Raw genomic sequence first — 25,425 nt, 5'->3', positions numbered from 1 at the left:
TATTAAAGCTTCTGGAAGCAGGTATAATCTATCCTATTGCTGATAGTAGATGGGTTGGTCCTTTTCATTGTGTCCCTAAGAAGGGAGGTATTACCGTTGTTCTTAATGATAAAAATGAATTGATTCCGCAAATAATGGTCACGGGTTATAGAATGGTAATTGATTTTTAGGAAATTGAATAAAGCTACTAGGAAAGATCATTACCCTCTGCCATTTATTGATCAAATGCTAGAAAGACTATCAAAACATACACATTTCTACTTTCTAGATGGTTATTTTGGTTTTTCCCAAATACCTGTGTCACAAGAGGATCAAGAAAAAACTACTTTTACTTGCCCTTTCGGTACCTTTGCTTATAGACGTATGCCTTTTGGTTTATGCAATGCACCTGCTACTTTTCAAAGATGTATGACTGCTATATTCTCTGATTTTTGTGAAAAGATTATTGAGGTTTTCATGGATGATTTCTCCATTTACGAAACTTCTTTTGATGATTGCTTAAGCAACCTTGATCAAGTTTTGCAGAGATGTGAATAAATAAATCTTGTCTTGAATTGGGAGAAGTGCCACTTTATGGTTAATGGAGGTATTGTCTTGGGTCGTAAAGTCTCCAAAAGAAGTATTGAAGTCGATAAAGCTAAGGTTGATGCTACTGAAAAAATGTCGTGTCCTAAAGATATCAAAGGTATAAGAAGCTTCCTTGTCCATGCTGGTTTCTATAGGAGATTTATTAAAGACTTCTCTATGATTTCTAGGCCTCTTACTAATCTCTTGCAAAAAGATGTTCCATTTGTTTTTGATGATGATTGTGTAGAAGCATTTGAAATACTTAAGAAAGCCTTCATTTCTGCACCTATTGTTAAACCGCCTGATTATAACCTACCCTTTGAAATTATGTGTGATGCTAGCAATTATGCTGTTGGTGTTGTTCTAGGACAAAGAGTTGATAAGAAATTAAATGTTATCCATTATGCTAGTAAAATGCTAGACAGTGCTTAAAGAAATTATGCTACTACTGAAAAAGAATTTTTAGCAGTTGTATTTGCTTGTGACAAGTTCAGATCTTATATTATTGATTCTAAAGTAATTGTTCACATCGATCTGGCTGCTATTAAATATCTTATGGAAAAGAAAGATGCTAAATCGAGACTTATTAGATGGGTTCTCTTACTACATGTATTTGATTTACATATTATAGATAGAAAAGGTGTTGAGAACCCCGTAGCAGACAACTTGTCTAGGTCAGAAAATATTCTTGATGACCCACTACCTATTGATGATAGCTTTCCTGATGAACAATTAGCTGTCATAATGCTTCTTGTAGCACTCCATGGTATGCAAACTATGCTAATTATATTGTTGCTAAGTTTATACCACCTAGTTTCACATACCAACAAAAGAAAAAAAATCTATGATTTAAGACATTACTTCTGGGATGACCCACACCTTTACAGAGTAGATGGTGTTATTAGACGTTCTGTACCTGAGCATGAACAGGAACAGATCCTACGCAAGTGTCACTCTGAGGCCTACGGAGGACACCATGTTGGTGATAGAACTGCACACAAGGTATTACAATCTGGTTTTTAAGGATGCTCATAAGTTTGTCGTGTCTTGTGATGAATGTCAAAGAATTGGTAATATTAGTAGATGTCAGGAAATGCCTATGAATTTGTAACATCCCAAATTTTCAATTTAGAATGTTATACATTAGATCATCATGCATATCATATTTTATTTTTGCATTTTGGTTGATCCTAGAAATTCTATGCAACTCAATGACCCACGGAGAGAGTTGGGGATTTCGTTATTTTCATATTTGAGTTTTCTCAAATTTTGAGAATAGGATCATTTGATTTTATTTATTTTATCATCAATTATTTCTATTACAAAAATATGAGAGAGGGAATAAAATGACTTTCCCAAAATAAAGAAATATTGAGGATTTAATAATAAAATCAAATAAGATTTTATTTCGGGGTTTTTCGGTGTTTTATTTGAATTTAGGAAAAATGTGCGTTTTTCAAAATTTCATTTAGGTCCCAAATAAATGTTCACCTTGTGCGGCTTGATTTTAGAAGCCCGTTAAAATTTATTTCGTAATTTTTGGAGTCTGTTTAGTATTTCTTTTTATTTTTCTTCCGAGCGGATTAATCTAAAAAAATGCAAACCAACTTAACGGGCCGTGTCCGACCTGGACACTGGCCCGGGAGGGCTTTATAAGCCGAGGCCCAGCCCCGGGGGGAAACCCTAATCCGCCCCAAGCTGCCCCAAGCCGCCGCGCCGTCGTCCGCCGCCGCCGCCGCCGCCGGATCCCGCCGCCGAGGTTCGCCGCGCCTCGTTTTCCGTGCCGTCGTTAAAAAATAGACATCGGTTTTCGTTGGTTTTTTTTAGTTTCGGTTTTTTTAAATAGATCGGTTTTTCTGATTTATTTAAATAGTGAGCGTTCGTCCGTACGTTCGTTCTAGCGAGCGTTCGTCGTTTTTCTTTTTCTCGGATTAAATCCGCGATTTTTCAGATCGCGATTCCTGATCCGATTTTCGTTTTAGTTTAACTTTTCACTCGTTTATCGGAATCAGGGATTCAAGTGCCTAGAGTTTCATCTCGAAACCCTCTATCCGTTTAACCAACTTAAACAAGGTTTTGCTACTGTAAAATTTGCCCTAGATCCAACCGGAGTTCGATTTGATTTGATTCTTTCTGCCAACCGGAGTTCTTAAGTTGAACCTTCTGGTTAGATCTCTTATTTGAGTTTTACCTGTGCATTAGATGAGTACTTATTGTATGCTTGTTTGTTTGTTTGCGATAGAGTACCCGGAGTGCACCGCTTGTTACTTCGAATCGCTAGGTTTCGCGGATCATCAGAAAAGTCCCTTACTGACCATAAGCCAAAAGGGCACACAAAATATGATGGCACCCATGTAAACATAGCAAGTTTCGTTAACAGATTCAGACTTAGCAGAAAACTGGACATGACATAAACAGAGTTATGAAGGCATGTTTGCGAGCTTGATTCACTCACCAAAAGGCATTGCATGACAAGCTAAGCATACTACCAAAAAAGGCATGCTCATGAAGCCAACCATGGCAAGAACAATCTCATAGCATGCTTGGATCAACTACAACAACCTTGGCAAAATTGATTAACACATAAACAATCTGCCAGGAATATTTTATAGCAAAAGTAGAGCAAGATTGAGTCATGCTAGGGCACTCCATAAATGCAAACAGGGACATGGATGGATAGATCATGACCATATGTCAAAATCATCCTTATTGAACATACTCAAAAGAACCATGGATCACTCTGTAGAAACATGAATACATGGCATAAAAATAACAACAGAGCAAAGACTTGGTGAAATTCTAAGTCCTTGTAATCAACAATATCACGAGAGCTACTTTGCATGCTTGTGCTAGTCACCACATTGATCACAAAAATACATGGCATACACCCCTGTAAAGATGGCATGGCATAGCCCAAAACACATGTAGAGCTCAAGTCCATATGCAGCACACAATAAATGTAGCAAAAATGACAAATGCTCATAACCTTATAAGAACCAGCACCTAACATTTTATAGCACTCTTGCATCAACTATTTGGGCATCAAGATGGACTCAAACAAGCATGTCACAATGGACAAAAATGAAGAGCACATTATGATGAACATTTTGATATATCATGGATGCAAAACGGAGCTACGGTGATGAAGTTACGATGCGATGAACAGGGATTAAAAATGTTAAAGACTTAGGGGGAAAACGGGGTCAACCTAGGGTTTGACTGGATCTGGATCTGGATCTGGGCTGCGCGTGAACCAGGTCCATCGGAGCTCTCGCCGGAGCTGCGGTGGGACGGCGGCCGGAGTAGGAAGACGAAGCGGAGCGGGATGGCGGCGCACGCGGGGCACGCGGGCGAGCGGCGTTGGGCGACCGACTCGGGCGTGCGGGCCGGGAGGGCCCGACCCGGGCCGCGGCGGGCCGGGCGGCAGGGAGGAGAGAGAGGGCGCAGGCGCGGGCGAGATGGCGCGCTACGGTTGGTGGAGAGCGGCGGCGGGGTGATGTGGCGTCATGTGATAGGTCGGGGTAAGGTGGCCGGCGGACATGTCTGGCGGCGGAGTGGACATGTCCGACGCGCGGAGGAGGAAGATCTAGGGTTTGCACCGCGAAATTCGGAGGGAGACACACACACACATATATATATATAGGTAGAGGGAGCTAGGAGAGTCCAAATGGAGTGCGGTTTTCGACCATGCGATCGTGATCGAACGACCGAGAGGATGGAGGGGGTTTGGAAGGGTTTGTGGGCTGTCTTGGAGGGTTGTTGGGCTGCAACACACACGAGGCCTTTACGGTTCCCCGGTTAACTATTGGAGTATCAAACGAACTCCAAATGGCACGAAACTTGACAGGCGGTCTACCGGTGGTGTACCAAGGCTGCTTGGAAAATCTCGGCTCATTCCGAGAAAGTTTAACACCCGCACACGAAAAGAGACAAGAGGGGGACGCCGGAGGACGTAGGAGTGTCGGATTGCAAAACGGACAACGGGGAAAATGCTCGGATGCATGAGACAAACACGTATGCAAATGCGATGCACATGATGACATGATATGAAATACATGACATGAACAAAATGCAAAACGAAGACAAAACCCAACCACGAAGGGAATCTCATGTCGCATCTCCGGAAAAGGCAAGAGTCGGAGTTACAAATATGGAAAGTTGTATCCGGGGCGTTACATATAGTGATGTGCATTACCGAGTGGGCCCAGAGACACCTCTCTGACAATCAGAGTGACAAATCCTAATCTCAAAATACGCCAACCCAACAAGTACCTTCGGAGACACCTGTAGAGCACCTTTATAATCACCCAGTTACGTTGTGATGTTTGGTAGCACACAAAGTGTTCCTCCGGTAAACGGGAGTTGCATAATCTCATAGTCATAAGAACTTGTATAAGTCATGAAGAAAGCAATAGCAACATACTAAACGATCAAGTGCTAAGCTAACGGAATGGGTCAAGTCAATCACATCATTCTTCTAATGATGTGATCCCGTTAATCAAATGGAAACTCTTTGTCTATGGCTAGGAAACATAACCATCTTTGATTAACGAGCTAGTCAAGTAGAGGCATACTAGTGACACTCTGTTTGTCTATGTATTTGTCAGGACCCCGACTCGATGTCATATCGATCTAGCCGGTAACACCTCATATCACTTTGCGGCCTCACGCACGGTATCCCCACGGGTGTCGCCTTACCTTTGCCCGGGACCGTTTACGCATTTTGGCTCACGTATATGATAGTGTCGCTAGCATCCATATGATAAAGAGCCCGGGCTGACATGACTAGTCGTAAACCCAAAGTGGCACAGACTTACAGGGACAGGCATCCATGACCCAGCTTCGAACGTGTCGGTCATCAGAAAGTGGGTCCGGGCTGTAGCACTGGGCTAGCAGGACTCTGGTAAACCGGGCTGTAGCGGGCTAACAGGACTCCGGTACTCAAAGCGTGACATTTCCCCGAAGGGACAGACACAGGAACGAAGAAGGACACATGCCGGCCAGCCTAAGTGTTCCAGAGCAGTAGCAAGCTACCATGGCTCAGCGGTAACACTAGGAGACATTTCCCGGTAAGAGAGGCTACTAAAGATAAACAACTAGATAGTCAGATCCCACACATACCAAGCATTTCAATCATACACACAATATGCTCGATATGTGCAAATACAACGAAGCATCACAACATGACTCTACGACACAAGTACTTTATTTAAGGCTCAGGGAGCCATACATAACATACACAAGGTACGGGTCACACGACCCAGCATTCAAGTCATACAGTCATACAAACCAGCAGCGGAAGTAACTTGTCTGAGTACAGACAACTAGTAAAATAAAAGAGGCTTGGAAAGCCTGGCTATACTACGTGGTCCTTCACAAGCTCAGGGTCACCACCTGGGTCTTTAGCCTACTCGTTGATGTCAACGTCTACATAGAACCCATCAGAAGGGGTTGCAGCGTCTTCTGTAAAAAATGTAGATTATAGCAACATGAGTACAAAGGTACTCAGCAAGACTTACATCAGATCCTACATACATGCATATTATCAAGAAGGGTTGGTGGAGTTATTGCAGCAAGCCAGCTTGACTCTTGGCTAGACTATCCTACGGTACTCCAACTTGAAATGGTTTTGCGCACACGAGTCCACTACTCACCACTTCAATACACTACCGAGGATCCGCCTCCGTCTTCCTATGGAAGAGCCATCCTCGGCACTCACACTTATCTTGAGGCTTTTAGCAGTTTCCATTTACTTGTCTATGAACTGTATAGGCAACCAAGTAGTCCTTTACCGCGGACGCGGCTATTCGAATAGATCATGTTAACCCTGCAGGGGTGTACTTCTTCATACACGCTCTCACCACTTACCGTCGTTTACACGACATGTACTCGGCAACCTTCAAGCGGAAGCCCAACGTGGGTGTCGGCCATGGCCTACCTAACCACCTAAGCCTCTAGTCCAGGTTTATCGCCTATCCAGGTTCCATCCGCAGGGAGTCCGGCCGAGGTTTCCATACGGCCCCGAACGATGTGAACAGGGTTCCCGAGATACCTAACGGGTATTCGGTACACCGTGCCACGTACCTACCGCATCACAGCCCACCCCTACGGTCAGCGCTGTCCACGGCCTCCAGTAGGCTACAAACACCAGAAACTACTTGCAACTCCTGGACGGAGAACTAGGGTGAATAAGAAGCCGAGAGGGTCCATTGGTTTCGGGCCCAATGCATGGTAGTAGCTGGTTCTTAAATCACACATACAGATCTCAGTGCTTAAGGTCGGCTTCAATGAAACAACCCACCATGTACTCCTACATGGCCTCTCATCGATACCTTTACCAAATCGTGTTCACCACACCACTCTCATTACCGACATAAACATTTCACTCTAGCCCATCACCCAGATGAACCAGACCTGACACGACTCTAAGCATAGCAGGCATAGCAAGGTAGGAACAACACATACATATGGCTCAAACAACTCCTACACATGCTAGTGGGTTTCATCTAGTTACTGTGGCAATGACAGGTCATGTAGAGGAAATGGGTTCAACTACCGTAGCACACAGCAGTTTGAAACGCGTTGTCTTAATGCAGTAAAAGAGAGCAGGAGCGAGAACATGGGATTGTATCGATATGATCAAATGGTTGGTTGCTTGCCTGATGGTTCGATGCACTGATACGGTTCTTCGTTAGGGTAATCACGGTACTCCTCGGAGGCAGAACCTGTCGCAAAGGACATCGATACACAACCATCACCAAACAATGTGCAACAATATGATGCATGCATGAAACATGGCAATATGAGTGTGTTGGGCTAATGCAACTAAAACCAGAAGGGTTTGAACAAATTTGAATCAAAGATTCAAATTTCAAACTCAAACATGGCCTTTTAAAGTGCTTTTCCTTGTTCTGCTTAAAACATCAATTTAACTTGTTTGATCATGCATGAAAACAGTACAGATGGATAGATTGGATTTTTCTGATCATTTTTCATATATAATTTGTCCAATTTGGAGTTACAGAATAAAAGTTATGAATTTTTGAAGTTTAAATAATATTCTGGAATTTCCTGATTTAAATTAAATCCAGAAATATATATATTGCGCCAGCATGACGTCAGCATGATGTCAGTGGTCAACTGCGGCTGGCTGAGGTCAAACCTGACGTGTGGGGTCCACACGTCAGTGACAGGGGGGTTAAACAGGGTTAGTTTAATCCTAATTAGGAATTAGTGGCGCTGGGGCCCACTGGTCAGTGTCAGGGGGGGTAGTTAGTTTAACTAATTCGGTTAGTGCTAATCCTAATTAGCTAACAGGGCTGGGCCCACCTGTCAGGGACACAGGGGGGGTTCTGCCGTGGTCAAGGTGGGTCAAACCCACCGGCGACATGACGCCGGCGAGGCCCGAGACGGCGGCGCGATGCGGAAACGCGCTACAGGGCACGGGCGAGGCCGTGCTTGGGCTCGTTGGAGAGCCCTTGCTCCCGCGCGTCGAACGGTGGTGGTGGCCGCGCCTGAGGTGGCCGGTACCGACGACGGCGAGCTCGCGAGCGGCGGCCGAAGTTCGGCCAACGGCGGGTTAGGCGATGCAGGGCGCTAGGGGAGGCGTTGGTGCGTGCTACGTGCTCCTGGTGAGGTGTGGAGCACGTTGGTGTGCTCGGCTTCGAGCTACAACGGCTCCAGCCACGGCGGCGACGAGGCACGGCGGCGGCGAGCTTCGGAGCTCAAGGGGGCGGCAGCTACAGGATGCTAGGGACGACGGGGCAAGGGGGAATCGGGTCAGTGGCTCACCGCGGAGCTGCAGGGATGGTTAGCGGGCTCGGGGACGTCCGGTAGCTCTCGATTCGACGGCGACGATCTCCGGTGGCCGAGGAGGGGAACGGCGACGTGGGCGACGATGCAGGGCTTCCCGAGGGGCTTGGCTTGGTGGGGAGGAAGAGGGGGTCGAGGCGGAGCTCCTGAGCTCAACGGAGGGGCGAGGGGTGGCCGGAGACGGCTGCTATGGCGAACGGCGGCGATGGTGGTGTTCGGCCGTGTGAGAGAGAGAGCGAGGGAGAGGAGGGAAGAACCGAGGGAGAGTGAGAGAGAGCAGGGGAGGGCGTGGCGTCGTCCGGGGCATCGAGACGAGGAGGGGAGGGCAGGCAGGCAGGCGAGCAGGTGGCGTGGCGCGGTGGCGCGCGCGCGCGCCGGCCACACTCCCCTCCCTCTGTCGAGGACGAAGACGACAGAGGAGGGAGGCGGGCTGGGCCGCCTGCTGGCTGGGCCGGCCAGCTGGCTGGGCTGCACAGGGAGGAGCCCAGGTAAGGTCCTCCCTTTTATTTATTTCTGTTTTTTTAATTTTCTGACATTTGTTTTGATTTAAATAATATATTAAATCATTTATTTACCTGATGCCAATTTTTCAGGAGCTAGATATATTATTCCAGAGCTCCTTTATAATTGGCATAATATTTGGACATATATTAATATATATAACTAATATATTTCCAATGCAAATATTTATGCATTAATTCCAAATGCCCAAAATAAATACCTATGAGCTCTTAAAAATATTGGTTTGATTTTTATCTCTGTCCAATATTTTCAGAGAGCAACATGAGCATTTTCTTGGACCTTTTTGGAGAAATTTTTATTTGGATCATTTTTAGAAATGATTCTGAGGGTTTCACAGATCCGCATTTCAAGTTTCTGATAAAAGAGTAAACATGATGCAACACTCTAATGCATGACTAGCTAGGGTGTGACAACTCACCCCCACTCAAAAGAATCTCGTCCCGAGATTTGGGTTCCTCCGGGAAGAAGGCGGGATACTCAAGTCGAAGACGATCCTCCCTTTCCCAAGTTGCTTCATCCTCAGAATGGTGCGACCATTGAACTTTGAGAAACTTGATATTATGACGTCGGGTGGTACGTTCGGCCTGATCGAGGATACGAATGGGGTACTCTCGATATGTAAGATTATCTTGGAGATCAAGCATTTCATGGTCCACTCCACGGACAGGATCCGAGAAGCAACGCCTGAGTTGAGAAACGTGGAAAACATCGTGGACTCTGGAGAGGTGCGGAGGTAGTTCCAACTGGTAGGCAACCTCTCCTCGTTTGGTGAGAATGCAAAAAGGTCCAATGTAACAAGGAGCCAATTTGCCTTTGATACCGAAACGATGGGTTCCCTTCAGAGGGGTGACCCGAAGATAAGCCTTCTCGTCAACCTCGAAAGTCATAGCCTTATGTTTTCGGTCATATTGACTCTTTTGACGAGATTGGGCTGTTTTCAACTTTTCACGAATGATACGAACTTGTTCTTCTGCTTCCTGAATCATATCCGGGCCAAAGAATTGTCTTTCCCCGGTCTCTGACCAGTTAAGGGGTGTTCGACACCGTCGTCCATAGAGAACTTCAAAAGGGGCTTTACCCAAGCTAGATTGATAGCTGTTGTTGTAAGCGAATTCGGCAAATGGAAGACACTTCTCCCAGTCCATTCCGAATGAGATAACAGAGGCTCGAAGCATGTCTTCTAGAATCTGGTTGACGCGTTCCACTTGACCACTTGACTGAGGGTGGAAAGCGGTGCTAAAGGAGAGACGAGTCCCCATAGCATTTTGGAAACTTTCCCAAAATCGAGAGGTGAAAAGACTTCCTCGATCCGAGTTGATTTCCAAAGGAACACCATGAAGAGACACTATACGGGAGATGTATAAGTCTGCCAGCTGACTAGCGGTTATACTCTCACGAACAGGTAGGAAATGGGCTACTTTGGAAAGACGATCGACAACGACGAAAATAGCATTATTCCCTCTCTTGGTCCTGGGAAAACCGGTAATGAAATCCATACCAATTTTATCCCATTTCCATTCAGGAATAGCTAAGGGTTGAAGGGTGCCAGCAGGCCGTTGATGCTCTGCTTTTACACGACGACAGACGTCGCAATTAGCAATATACTGAGCAATTTCTCTCTTCATCCTAGTCCACCAGAACCTCTGGCGTAGGTCCTGATACATCTTAGTACTACCGGGATGAATGGTGAGAGGAGATTCATGAGCTTCCTTAAGGATCAATCGCCTCAGGTTGCGCACTTTGGGAACCACTAGTCGATTCCCGAAGTATACGACCCCTTGATCATTAATGGAGAAGCAATTCGCAAATCCTTTCTGGATGTTTCTCTTGATGCGGGAAATTCCCGGATCTACCTTCTGTGCTTTGATAATCTGATCCGTAAGGGTAGGTTTTGCCACCAAGGTGGAAAGAAAACCTAGAGGTACAATGTGAAGGTTAAGCTTCCGAAATTCCTCATGGAGAAGCGGTTGACTTTGTTGTAACATCAGGTTGTTACAATAAGATTTACGACTTAGCGCATCAGCCATGACGTTGGCTTTCCCTGGGGTGTAGGTTATTCCTAAGTCGAAGTCTGTGATCAACTCAACCCAACGTCTTTGCCTGAGATTCAAATCCGGTTGGGTGAAAATGTACTTCAGACTTTGGTGATCAGTGAATATTTCGCAACGATTACCGAGGAGGTAATGCCGCCAGGTCTTAAGTGCATAGACTACGGCTGCAAGCTCTAGATCATGAGTAGGATAATTCTCCTCATGTGGGTGCAATTGCCGTGAAGCGTAAGCAATTACGTGTCGATCTTGCATGAGAATGCAACCTAGTCCTTGTCGCGAGGCGTCGCAGTAGATAACAAAGTCCTTGGAGAAGTCTGGCGGTACCAGTACGGGAGCAGAGGTCAGGCGTCTTTTCAGTTCCTGAAAGCTGTGCTCACATTGTGGAGTCCATTCGAACTTCTTATCTTTCTTGAGGAGTTCGGTTAGAGGTTTGGCAACCTTGGAGAAGTTCTCGACAAAGCGACGACAATAGCTCGCTAAGCCCAGAAAGCTCCGAACTTGCTTGACCGATTCCGGTGGAGTCCAATTAAGGACGGCTTGAACTCGCTCAGGGTTAACAGCAATACCTTTACCAGATATTACATGACCCAGATAGGCCACTTCTGACAACCAGAATTCACATTTAGAAAATTTGGCATAAAGGCGATGCTCTCGAAGTTTCTTCAACACTAGCCTTAGATGTTCGGCATGTTCTTCCTCGTTCTTGGAGTAGATGAGTATATCATCGAGATAAACTACGACGAATTTATCCAAATACTCCATGAAGATTGAGTTCATTAACCGAGAAAAGGTGGCTGGAGCGTTGGTTAAACCGAAGGACATGGCGGTGTACTCGTATTGGCCATAACGAGTAACAAAGGCCGTTTTAGGAATGTCCCCATTTCTGATTTTGATTTGATGGTAGCCCAACCTCAAATCCATCTTGGAGAAGACTGAGGATCCAGCGAGCTGATCATAAAGGTCGTTGATCCTGGGGAGTGGATATTTGTTCTTGATTGTGACCAAGTTGACAGGTCGGTAATCTACAACCATCCGGTCCGTACCATCCTTCTTCTTGACGAATAGGACGGGGCAAGCCCACGGAGATGAACTAGGTCGGATGAAACCCTTTTTCAAGGACTCATCGAGTTGTTTCTTAAGCTCGGCTAGTTCTAGTGGTGCCATCTTATAAGGTCTTCTAGCAATCGGAACGGTTCCTGGGATGAGGTCTATTACGAACTCAACATCCCTGTCAGGTGGAACACCTGGCAATTCCTCTGGAAAGACATCCGGGAAGTCACGGACTACCGGAATGTCCTCAAGGTCTGGCAAAGGGCTGGCGTTAAGAGAATATAATTGTCGCTTGGCTATTCGGGTCAAGACATTGACTATCTTCCCCGAAGGATGGGTGAGTTGAACAGTCCTAGAGAAGCAATCAATTTTGGCTTGATGAGCTGACATCCAGTCCATACCCAAAATGATATTAATATCTGAAGATTTAAGGGCTATCAAAGACGCGAGGAAAACAAGTCTGTCGACTTGGATTTCATTCCCATGGCTTACTCTAGAAGTTTGCCATTTGGATCCCGGAGTTTGAATTACCATAGAGGTTGGCATATCACCGAATGCGACGTTATGCAAGCGAGCATAGTTTTCAGATATAAAAGAGTGAGAGGCTCCTGTATCGAAAAGAACAGATGCCGAGTGGCAATTAACAAGAAGCGTACCGAGAACGACGTTGGGATCCTCTTGAGCTTCTTCGGCAGAGATACAGTTGACATGGCCACGTGAGGCGGTGACCGGCTTGGCGTGGAACACTTTCCCTGTCGGCTTGCCACGGCCAACAGCTTTAGCAGACTGGTTGGGGTTGGTCTGGGGACACTCACGCATATAGTGGCCAGATTCCCCACACTTGAAACAAGTTACGGAACTGGTACGTGGAGGAGCATTGTTGGTTGGACCCCCATAGGGCTTGGCCGGTGCAGACTGTTGAACAGGGCGAGGCGCCTGGAAAGATGGCCTCGATATGAACTTGGGTGGCAGGGCGGTGTTGGGTACCCACACGCGGCGCTTCTGAGGACCAGCACCGGATGAGGAACCCATGTCACGGCCATGCTTGCGTGTTGCGTCATAGTCAGTCTGACCAGTTTCAGCACTGATGGCTTTGTTGACAAGTTTCTGAAAAGATGTGCACTCATGCAGACGGAGGTCACGACGAAGCTCAGGACTAAGGCCCTTACGGAACCTTGCTTGCTTCTTGGCGTCAACAGACACTTCCTCAGTTGCATATCGTGCGAGATTACCAAACTCCCTGCTGTAAGCATCCACAGAAAGTCGGCCCTGAGTGAAACTGCAAAATTCCTCACGTTTACGGTCCATGAGACCCTCCGGAATGTGATGTTCACGGAAAGCCTCACTGAATTCAGCCCAAGTAGTGACATGGCCCGCTGGGCGCATAGCTCCATAATTTTCCCACCATAGACTGGCGGGGCCTTCAAGATGATATGCAGCAAAGGTGACCTTGTCAGCCTCCGCTACCAGCGCGGAACGCAGTTTGTGAGAGATACTGCGAAGCCAGTCATCAGCGTCGAGAGGCTCGACGGAGTGGTGGAACGTGGGTGGATGTAATTTGATAAAATCACTGAGTGACACCACGTTAGTCCTCTGATGGTGTGCCGTGTTCTGTTCAATACGCTCCAACAAACGGTTGGTCTCCCGCTTGTTTCTCTCAGCTTCCAACATAACCTCAGCTAGGGAAGGAGGATGAGGCAGATTTGCATCCCTGACTTCACTGCCTTCGGCCTGCTCTTGAGGAGCAGGGTTAGCGCGCGTGTTGACCATCCTAGGTAAACAAGACAATGATTTAGTCAGGATGATAAAATTCCGACATAGGATATAAAATGTAAGGTATAACTTGAAATGCAAGATGATCATCCGTATGACATGGTAAATACAGAAACTGCTTCTTTATTCCATCGTCATACACACCATACAGGGTTTAGTACAAGACCAAACAAAGTACTATTACGGTGAAAAGAGGATTACATCTCATCGGAGGCATTCCAAGCTCCTATACATTATTTTTCTACTCCTCCGGAAAGAGTACAAACTAGGTCATATCCCACGAGTCACGCGGGACGATAGACGACACAGCTAGTGTGAACTAGTGATACTACCACTAACTCAGACCGATCCGTAGTAGTCCTCATAGAAGTCACCTCCATAGCCTGGAAGCTCAACATGATCATCCGGAAACAGACGATCTCGCGGAGCTTGTGGGCCATAGGGGCTAGGATATGGCCTTGGACCAACAGACGGTGGCCTGCGGGGACCGCGAGGTGGGGTGATGCCTCCTACATCACGCCAACCCATCACGTCTGGCAGAGCAGATCTCACAGGATAGAGATCGCGCATATCTGAATATCCAGCTTGCACCGCCGGTGCGAACCGAGTCAAAGTGGCCCAGTGGTCAGCACGGGTATTGAAGAGCTCTAACCTCAAGGCCCGATTTTCACGGTCCTTATCCTCGAGCATCTCAGCAGTGGTGCGAGTCTGTGAATCCTCCTGGGTGGGGTCAGCATAGATAGCCTGGAGATACCCTTGTGCTCCCGGAAGTGATCCTGGCATATACCGGAAATCAGAGTCCCGAAATAGACCAGATCTGACTCGCATGATGGTCATCATAGAGTAGGCGGCGTCCTGCACAGCCATCTCAATAGTAACCCCGAGTCCATAGGAGCAGTGAAGGGGCTCGGTGGATCCAGGATAAGATGGAAATATCCTGACAGTGCAGAGATACTGGCTTTGATTAAAGTCTCGGAATTGCTCTTCGACCGTGTACTCAGGATACCAGCGGTATCCAGCCTCAGTCATTACCCTGACCAACTTGGCAGTATGGCCGGGTACATCTAGGCATCGAGTCAGGCGAACCACTTGATTGAGGTCGCGAGTGGCCATCTGAAAGCACAATCATAATGCAAAGGCATTAGAATTTCTAGCAAAATTTCGGCAGCATAACAGCTGTAAATGCTCAAGAAGGATTTTGAGACATTTGACAAAGGATTTCATACACACTCAACATCATCATATCAAAGTTCTGAGACCATCCTAGCAACACAATGTGGTAAAAGAACTTGAACTAGGCTTGTATCCATCATACCTATAAGGTACTACTGATTAGTAACACGTGATCCTGATAGAGAGAATAGGTCCTAATTCCTTAACCCCCGGTGGAAGAATGGACTGACTCAGATCAGAATGTCACAAGATAGAGGAGTAAAAAGAGCCTTACGTTCCAACCCACAAACAATTCCCCTACATATAACTAAAGAATTTCTAGACTCAACATCGACCAGTTTGGCTTGGAGAACCTACAGGCAGTCCGGCTCTGATGCCAACGCTGTCAGGACCCCGACTCGATGTCATATCGATCTAGCCGGTAACAACTCATATCACTTTGCGGCCTCACGCACGGTATCCCCACGGGTGTCGCCTTACCTTTGCCCGGGACCGTTTGCGCATTTTGGCTCACGTATATGATAGTGTCGCTAGCATCCATATGATAAAGAGCCCGGGCTGACATGACTAGTCGTAAACCCAAAGTGGCACAGACTTACAGGGACAGGCATCCATGACCCAGCTTCGAACGTGTCGGTCATCAGCAAGTGGGTCCGGGCTGTAGCACTGGGCTAGCAGGACTCCGGTAAACCGGGCTGTAGCGGGCTAACAGGACTCCGGTACTCAAAGCGTGACATTTCCCCGAAGGGACAGACACAGGAACGAAGAAGGACACATGCCGGCCATCCTAAGTGTTCCAGAGCAGTAGCAAGCTACCATGGCTCAGCGGTAACACTAGGAGACATTTCCCGGTAAGAGAGGCTACTAAAGATAAACAACTAGATAGTCAGATCCCACACATACCAAGCATTTCAATCATACACACAATATGCTCGATATGTGCAAATACAACGAAGCATCACAACATGACTCTACGACACAAGTACTTTATTTAAGGCTCAGGGAGCCATACATAACATACACAAGGTACGGGTCACACGACCCAGCATTCAAGTCATACAGTCATACAAACCAGCAGCGGAAGTAACTTGTCTGAGTACAGACAACTAGTAAAATAAAAGAGGCTTGGAAAGCCTGGCTATACTACGTGGTCCTTCACAAGCTCAGGGTCACCACCTGGGTCTTTAGCCTACTCGTTGATGTCAACGTCTACATAGAACCCATCAGAAGGGGTTGCAGCGTCTTCTGTAAAAAATGTAGATTATAGCAACATGAGTACAAAGGTACTCAGCAAGACTTACATCAGATCCTACATACATGCATATTATCAAGAAGGGTTGGTGGAGTTATTGCAGCAAGCCAGCTTGACTCTTGGCTAGACTATCCTACGGTACTCCAACTTGAAATGGTTTTGCGCACACGAGTCCACTACTCACCACTTCAATACACTACCGAGGATCCACCTCCGTCTTCCTACGGAAGAGCCATCCTCGGCACTCACACTTATCTTGAGGCTTTTAGCAGTTTCCATTTACTTGTCTATGAACTGTATAGGCAACCAAGTAGTCCTTTACCGCGGACGCGGCTATTCGAATAGATCATGTTAACCCTGCAGGGGTGTACTTCTTCATACACGCTCTCACCACTTACCGTCGTTTACACGACATGTACTCGGCAACCTTCAAGCGGAAGCCCAACGTGGGTGTCGGCCACGACCTACCTAACCACCTAAGCCTCCAGTCCAGGTTTATCGCCTATTCAGGTTCCATCCGCAGGGAGTCCGGCCGAGGTTTCCCATACGGCCCCGAACGATGTGAACAGGGTTCCCGAGATACCTAACGGGTATTCGGTACACCGTGCCACGTACCTACCGCATCACAGCCCACCCCTACGGTCAGCGTTGTCCACGGCCTCCAGTAGGCTACAAACACCAGAAACTACTTGCAACTCTTGGATGGAGAACTAGGGTGAATAAGAAGCCGAGAGGGTCCATTGGTTTCGGGCCCAATGCATGGTAGTAGCTGGTTCTTAAATCACACATACAGATCTCAGTGCTTAAGGTCGGCTTCAATGAAACAACCCACCATGTACTCCTACATGGCCTCTCATCGATACCTTTACCAAATCGTGTTCACCACACCACTCTCATTACCGACATAAACATTTCACTCTAGCCCATCACCCAGATGAACCAGACCTGACACGACTCTAAGCATAGCAGGCATAGCAAGGTAGGAACAACACATGCATATGGCTCAATCAACTCCTACACATGCTAGTGGGTTTCATCTAGTTACTGTGGCAATGACAGGTCATGCAGAGGAAATGGGTTCAACTACCATAGCACACAGCAGTTTGAAACGCGTTGTCTTAATGCAGTAAAAGAGAGCAGGAGCGAGAACATGGGATTGTATCGATATGATCAAATGGTTGGTTGCTTGCCTGATGGTTCGATGCACTGATACGGTTCTTCGTTAGGGTAATCACGGTACTCCTCGGAGGCAGAACCTGTCGCAAAGGACATCGATACACAACCATCACCAAACAATGTGCAATAATATGATGCATGCATGAAACATGGCAATATGAGTGTGTTGGGCTAATGCAACTAAAACCAGAAGGGTTTGAACAAATTTGAATCAAAGATTCAAATTTCAAACTCAAACATGGCCTTTTAAAGTGCTTTTCCTTGTTCTGCTTAAAACATCAATTTAACTTCTTTGATCATGCATGAAAACAGTACAGATGGATAGATTGGATTTTTCTGATCATTTTTCATATATAATTTGTCCAATTTGGAGTTACAGAATAAAAGTTATGAATTTTTGAAGTTTAAATAATATTCTGGAATTTCCTGATTTAAATTAAATCCAGAAATATATATATTGCGCGAGCATGACGTCAGCATGACGTCAGTGGTCAACTGCGGCTGGCTGAGGTCAAACCTGACGTGTGGGGTCCACACGTCAGTGACAGGGGGGTTAAACAGGGTTAGTTTAATCCTAATTAGGAATTAGTGGCGCTGGGGCCCACTGGTCAGTGTGAGGGGGGTAGTTAGTTTAACTAATTCGGTTAGTGCTAATCCTAATTAGCTAACAGGGCTGGGCCCACCTGTCAGGGACACATGGGGGGTTCTGCCGTGGTCAAGGTGGGTCAAACCCACCGGCGACCTGACGCCGGCGAGGCCCGAGACGGCGGCGCGATGCGGAAACACGCTACAGGGCACGGGCGAGGCCGTGCTTGGGCTCGTTGGAGAGCCCTTGCTCCCGCGCGTCGAACGGTGGTGGTGGCCGCGCCTGAGGTGGCCGGTACCGACGACGGCGAGCTCGCGAGCGGCGGCCGGAGTTCGGCCAACGGCGGGTTAGGCGATGCAGGGCGCTAGGGGAGGCGTTGGTGCGTGCTACATGCTCCTGGTGAGGTGTGGAGCACGTTGGTGTGCTCGGCTTCGAGCTACAACGGCTCCAGCCACGGCAGCGACGAGGCACGGCGGCGGCGAGCTTCGGAGCTCAAGGGGGCGGCAGCTACAGGATGCTAGGGACGACGGGGCAAGGGGGAATCGGGTCAGTGGCTCACCGCGGAGCTGCAGGGATGGTTAGCGGGCTCGGGGACGTCCGGTAGCTCTCGATTCGACGGCGACGATCTCCGGTGGCCGAGGAGGGGAACGGCGACGTGGGCGACGATGCAGGGCTTCCCGAGGGGCTTGGCTTGGTGGGGAGGAAGAGGGGGTCGAGGCGGAGCTCCTGAGCTCAACGGAGGGGCGAGGGGTGGCCGGAGACGGCTGCTATGGCGAACGGCGGCGATGGTGGTGTTCGGCCGTGTGAGAGAGAGAGCGAGGGAGAGGAGGGAAGAACCGAGGGAGAGTGAGAGAGAGCAGGGGAGGGCGTGGCGTCTTCCGAGGCATCGAGACGAGGAGGGGAGGGCAGGCAGGCAGGCGAGCAGGTGGCGTGGCGCGGTGGCGCGCGCGCGCCGGCCACACTCCCCTCCCTCTGTCGAGGACGAAGACGACAGGGGAGGGAGGCGGGCTGGGCCGCCTGCTGGCTGGGCCGGCCAGCTGGCTGGGCCGGCCAGCTGGCTGGGCTGCACAGGGAGGAGCCCAGGTAAGGTCCTCCCTTTTATTTATTTCTGTTTTTTTAATTTTCTGACATTTGTTTTGATTTAAATAATATATTAAATCATTTATTTACCTTATGCCAATTTTTGCAGGAGCTAGTTATATTATTCCAGAGCTCCTTTATAATTGGCATAATATTTGGACATATATTAATATATATAACTAATATATTTCCAATGCAAATATATATGCATTAATTCCAAATGCCCAAAATAAATACCTATGAGCTCTTAAAAATATTGGTTTGATTTTTATCTCTGTCCAATATTTTCAGAGAGCAACATGAGCATTTTCTTGGACCTTTTTGGAGAAATTTTTATTTGGATCATTTTCAGAAATGATTCTGAGGGTTTCACAGATCCCCATTTCAAGTTTCTGATGAAAGAGTAAACATGATGCAACACTCTAATGCATGACTAGCTAGGGTGTGACAGTATTCACACATGTATCATGTTTCCGGTTAATACAATTCTAGCATGAATAATAAACATTTATCATGATATAAGGAAATAAATAATAACTTTATTATTGCCTCTAGGGCATATTCCCTTCAGTCTCCCACTTGCACTAGAGTCAATAATCTAGATTACACAGTAATGATTCTAACACCCATGGAGCCTTGGTGCTGATCATGTTTTGCTCGTGGAAGAGGCTTAGTCAATGGGTCTGCAACATTCAGATCCGAATGTATCTTGCAAATCTCTATGTCTCCCACTTGGACTTGGTCCCAGATGGAATTGAAGCGTCTCTTGATGTGCTTGGTCCTCTTGTGAAATCTGGATTCCTTTGCCAAGGCGATTGCACCAGTATTGTCACAGAAGATTTTCATTGGACCCGATGCACTAGGTATGACACCTAGATCGGATATGAACTCATTCATCCAGACTCCTTCATTTGCTGCCTCTGAAGCAGCTATGTACTCCGCTTCACATGTAGATACCACTACGATGCTTTGTTTAGAACTGCACCAACTGACAACTCCACATTTAATATAAACACGTATCCGGTTTGCGATTTAGAATCGTCTGGATCAGTGTCAAAGCTTGCATCGACGTAACCATTTACGATGAGCTCTTTGTCACCTCCATAAACGAGAAACATATCCTTAGTGCTTTTCAGGTATTTCAGGATGTTCTTGACCGCTGTCCAGTGATCCACTCCTGGATTACTTTGGTACCTCCCTACTAAAGTAATAGCAAGGCACACATCAGGTCTGGTACACAGCATTGCATACATGATAGAGCCTATGGCTGAAGCATAGGGAACATCTTTCATTTTCTCTCTATCTTCTATAGTGGTCGGTCATTGAGTCTTACTCAACTTCACACCTTGTAACACAGGCAAGAACCCTTTCTTTGCTTGATCCATTTTGAACTTCTTCAAAACTTTGTCAAGGTATGTGCTTTGTTAAAGTCCAATTAAGCGTCTTGATCTATCTCTATAGATCTTGATGCCCAATATATAAGCAGCTTCACCGAGGTCCTTCATTGAAAAACTCTTATTCAAATATCCTTTTATGCTATCCAGAAATTCTATATCATTTCCAATCAACAATATGTCATCCACATATAATATTAGAAATGCTACAGAGCTCACACTCACTTTCTTGTAAATACATGTTTCTCCAAAAATATGTATAAAACCATATGCTTTGATCACACTATCAAAACGTTTATTCCAACTCCGAGAGGCTTGCACCAGTCCATAAATGGATCGCTGGAGCTTGCACACTTTGTTAGCTCCCTTTGGATCGACAAAACCTTCCGATTGCATCATATACAACTCTTCTTCCAGAAATCCGTTTAGGAATGCAGTTTTGACATCCATTTGCCAAATTTCTTAATCATAAAATGCGGCAATTGATAAAATGATTCGGACAGACTTAAGCATCGCTACGGGTGAGAAGGTCTCATCGTAGTCAATCCCTCGAACTTGTCAAAAACCTTTTGCAACAAGTCGAGCTTTATAGACAGTAACATTACTGTCAGCGTCAGTCTTCTTCTTGAAGATCCATTTATTCTCGATGGCTTGCCGATCATCAGGCAAGTGAACCAAAGTCCATATTTTGTTCTCATACATGGATCCATCTCAGATTTCATGGCCTCAAGCCATTTTGCGGAATCTGGGCTCACCATCGCTTCTTCATAGTTCGTAGGTTCGTCATGGTCTAGTAACATAACCTTCAGAACAGGATTATCGTACCACTCTGCTGCCGATCTTACTCTGGTTAACCTACGAGGTTCAGTAACAACTTGATCTGAAGTTTCATGATCATCATCATTAACTTCCTCACTAATTGGTGTAGACGTCACAGGAACCGGTTTATGTGATGAACTACTTTCCAATAAGGGAATAGGTACAATTACCTCATCAAGTTCTACTTTCCTCCCACTCACTTCTTTCGAGAGAAACTCCTTCTCTAGAAAGGATCCATTCTTAGCAATGAATGTCTTGCCTTCAGATCTGTGATAGAAGGTGTACCCAACAATTTCCTTTGGGTATCCTATGAAGACACATTTCTCTGATTTTGTATCAGGTTGAAGATTTTTCACATACGCATCGCAGCCCCAAACTTTAAGAAACGACAACTTTGGCTTCTTGCCAAACCACAGTTCATAAGGTGTCGTCTCAACGGATTTCGATGGTGCCCTATTTAACGTGAATGTAGCCGTCTCTAAAGCATAACCCCAAAACGATAGCAGTAAATCAGTAAGAGACATCATAGATCACACCATATCTAGTAAAGTACGATTACGACGTTCAGACACACCATTACGCTGTGGTGTTCCGGGTGGCGTGAGTTGCAAAACTATTCCGCATTGTTTCAAATGTAGACCAAACTCATAACTCAAATATTCTCCTCCACGATCAGATCGTAGAAACTTTATTTTCTTGTTATGATGATTTTCAACTTCACTCTGAAATTCTTTGAACTTTTCAAAAGTTTCAGACTTATGTTTCATTAAGTAGATATACCCATATCTTCTTAAATCATCCGTGAAGGTGAGAAAATAACGATACCCGTCGCGAGCCTCAACATTCATTGGACCACATACATCATTATGTATGATTTCCAACAAATCAATTGCTCGCTCCGTAGTTCCGGAGAACGGTGTTTTAGTCATCTTGCCCATGAGGCATGGTTCGCAAGTACCAAGTGATTCATAATCAAGTGATTCCAAAAGTCCATCAGTATGGAGTTTCTTCATGTGCTTTAAACCAATATGACCCAAACAGCAGTCCCACAAATAAGTTGCACTATCATTATCAACTCTGCATCTTTTGGCTTCAACATTATGAATATGTGTATCACTACTATCGAGATTCAACAAAAATAGACCACTCTTCAAGGGTGCATGACCATAAAAGATATTACTCATATAAATAGAAAAACAATTATTCTCAGATTTAAATGAATAACCGTCTCGCATCAAACAAGATCCAGATATAATGTTCATGCTCAACGCTGGCACCAAATAACAATTATTTAGGTCTAAAACTAATCCTGAAGGTAGATGTAGAGGTAGCGTGCCGACGGTGATCACATCGACTTTGGAACCATTTCCCACGTGCATCGTCACCTCGTCCTTAGCCAGTCTTCGCTTAATCCGTAGCCCCTGTTTCGAGTTGAAAATATTAGCAACAGAACCAGTATCAAATACCCAAGTGCTACTGCGAGCTCTGGTAAGGTACACATCAATAACATGTATATCACATATACCTTTGTTCACCTTGCCATCCTTCTTATCCGCCAAATACTTGGGGCAGTTCTGCTTCCAGTGACCACTCTGCTTGAAGTAGAAGCACTCAGTCTCAGGCTTAGGTCCAGACTTGGGTTTCTTCTCTTGAGCAGCCACTTGTTTGTTGTTCTTCTAGAAGTTCCCCTTCTTCTTCCCTTTGCCCTTTTTCTTGAAACTGGTGGTCTTATTGACCATCAACACTTGACGCTCCTTCTTGATTTCTACCTCCGCAGCCTTTAGCATTGCGAAGAGCTCGGGACTTGTCTTATCCATCCCTTGCATGTTATAGTTCATCACGAAGCTCTTGTAGCTTGGTGACAATGATTAAAGAATTCTGTCAATGACGCTATCATCCAGAAGATTAACTCCAAGTTGAATCAAGTGATTGTTATACCCAAACATTCTGAGTATATGCTCACTAACAGAACTATTCTCCTCCATCTTGCAGCTGTAGAACTTATTGGACACTTCATATCTCTCAATCCGGGCATTTGCTTGAAATATTAACTTCAACTCTTGGGACATCTCATATGCTCCATGACGTTCAAAACGTCGTTGAAGTCCCGGTTCTAAGCCGTAAAGCATGGCACACTGAACTATCGAGTATTCATCAGCTTTGCTCTGCCAGACGTTCATAACATCTGGTGTTGCTCCTGCAGCAGGTTTGGCACCTAGCGGTGCTTCCAGGACGTAATTCTTCTGTGCAGAAATGAGGATAATCCTCAAGTTACGGACCCAGTCCATGTAATTGCTACCATCATATTTCAACTTTGCTTTCTCAAGGAACGCATTAAAATTTAACGGAACAACAACATGAGCCATCTATCTACAACAACATAGACATGCAAAATACTATCAAGTACTAAGTTCATGATAAATTTAAATTCAATTAATCATATTACTTAAGAACTCCCACTTAGATAGACATCCCTCTAATCATCTAAGTGATCACGTGATTCAAATCAACTAAACCATAACTGATCATCACGTGAAATGGAGTAGTTTTCAATGGTGAACATCACTATGTTGATTATATCTACTATATGATTCACGCCCGACCTTTCGGTCTCAGTGTTTCGAGGCCATATCTGCATATGCTAGGCTCGTCAAGTTTAACCTGAGTATTCTGCATGTGCAAAACTGGCTTGCACCCGTTGTAGATGGACGTAGAGCTTATCACACCTGATCATCACGTGGTGTCTCGGCATGACGAACTTTGGCAATGGTGCATACTCAGGGAGAACACTTTTATCTTGAAATTTAGTGAGAGATCATCTTATAATGCTACCGTCAATCAAAGCAAAATAAGATGCATAAAAGATAAACATCACATGCAATCAATATAAGTGGTATGATATGGCCATCATCATTTTGTGCTTGTGATCTCCATCTCCGAAGCACCGTCATGATCACCAACGTCACCGGCGCGACACCTTGATCTCCATCCTAGCATCGTTGTCATCTCACCAACTATTGCTTCTACGACTATCGCTACCACTTAGTGATAAAGTAAAGCATTACACGGCGATTGCATTGCATACAATAAAGTGACAACCATATGGCTCCTGCCAGTTGCTGATAACTCGGTTACAAAACATGATCATCTCATACAATAAAATATAGCATCATGTCTTCACCATATCACATCACAACATGCCCTGCAAAAACAAGTTAGACGTCCTCTACTTTGTTGTTGCAACTTTTACGCGGCTGCTACGAGCTGAGCAAGAACCGTTCTTATCTATGCATCAAAACCACAACGATAGTTCGTCAAGTTAGTGATGTTTTAACCTTCTCAAGGACCGGGCGTAGGTACACTCGGTTCAACTAAAGTTGGAGAAACTGGCACCCGCCAGCCACCTGTGTGCAAAGCACGTCGGTAGAACCAGTCTTGCGTAAGCATACGCTTAATGTCGGTCCGGGCCGCTTCATACAACAAAACCGCTGAACCAAAGTGTGACATGCTGGTAAGAAGTATGACTTGTATTGCCCACAACTCACTTGTGTTCTACTCGTGCATATAACATCAATGCATAAAACTAGGCTCGGATGCCACGGTTGGGGAACGTAGTAATTTCAAAAAAATTCCTACGCACACACAAGATCATGGTGATGCATAGCAACGAGAGTAGAGAGTGTGTCCACGTACCCTCGTAGACCGAAAGCGGAAGCATTAGCACAACACGGTTGATGTAGTTGTACTTCTTCACGATCCGACCGATCAAGTACCAAACGTATGGCACCTCCGAGTTCTGCACACGTTCAACTCGATGACGTCCCTCGAACTCCGATCCATCTGAGCTTTGAGGGAGAGTTCCGTCAGCACGACGGTGTGGTGACGATGATGATGTTCTACCGATGCAGGGCTTCGCCTAAGCATTGCTATGATATTATCGAGGTGGATTATGGTGGAGGGGGGCACCGCACACGGCTAAGATATCCAAGAGATCAATTGTTGTGTCTCCAAGGGGTGCCTCCCTCCTCGTATATAAAGGAGTGGAGGAGGGGGAGGGGGCCGGCCACCCTAGGTGCACCCCATGAGGAGTCCTACTCCCACAGGGAGTAGGACTCCCCCTTCCATGTGGGAGTAGGAGAGGAGAGGGAAGGAGAGAGAGGGGGAAAGGAA

Source organism: Triticum dicoccoides, chromosome 4A (assembly GCF_002162155.2).
Source record: "Triticum dicoccoides isolate Atlit2015 ecotype Zavitan chromosome 4A, WEW_v2.0, whole genome shotgun sequence".
Lineage (NCBI taxonomy): Eukaryota > Viridiplantae > Streptophyta > Magnoliopsida > Poales > Poaceae > Triticum > Triticum dicoccoides.
This window is presented reverse-complemented; position numbering follows the sequence as displayed.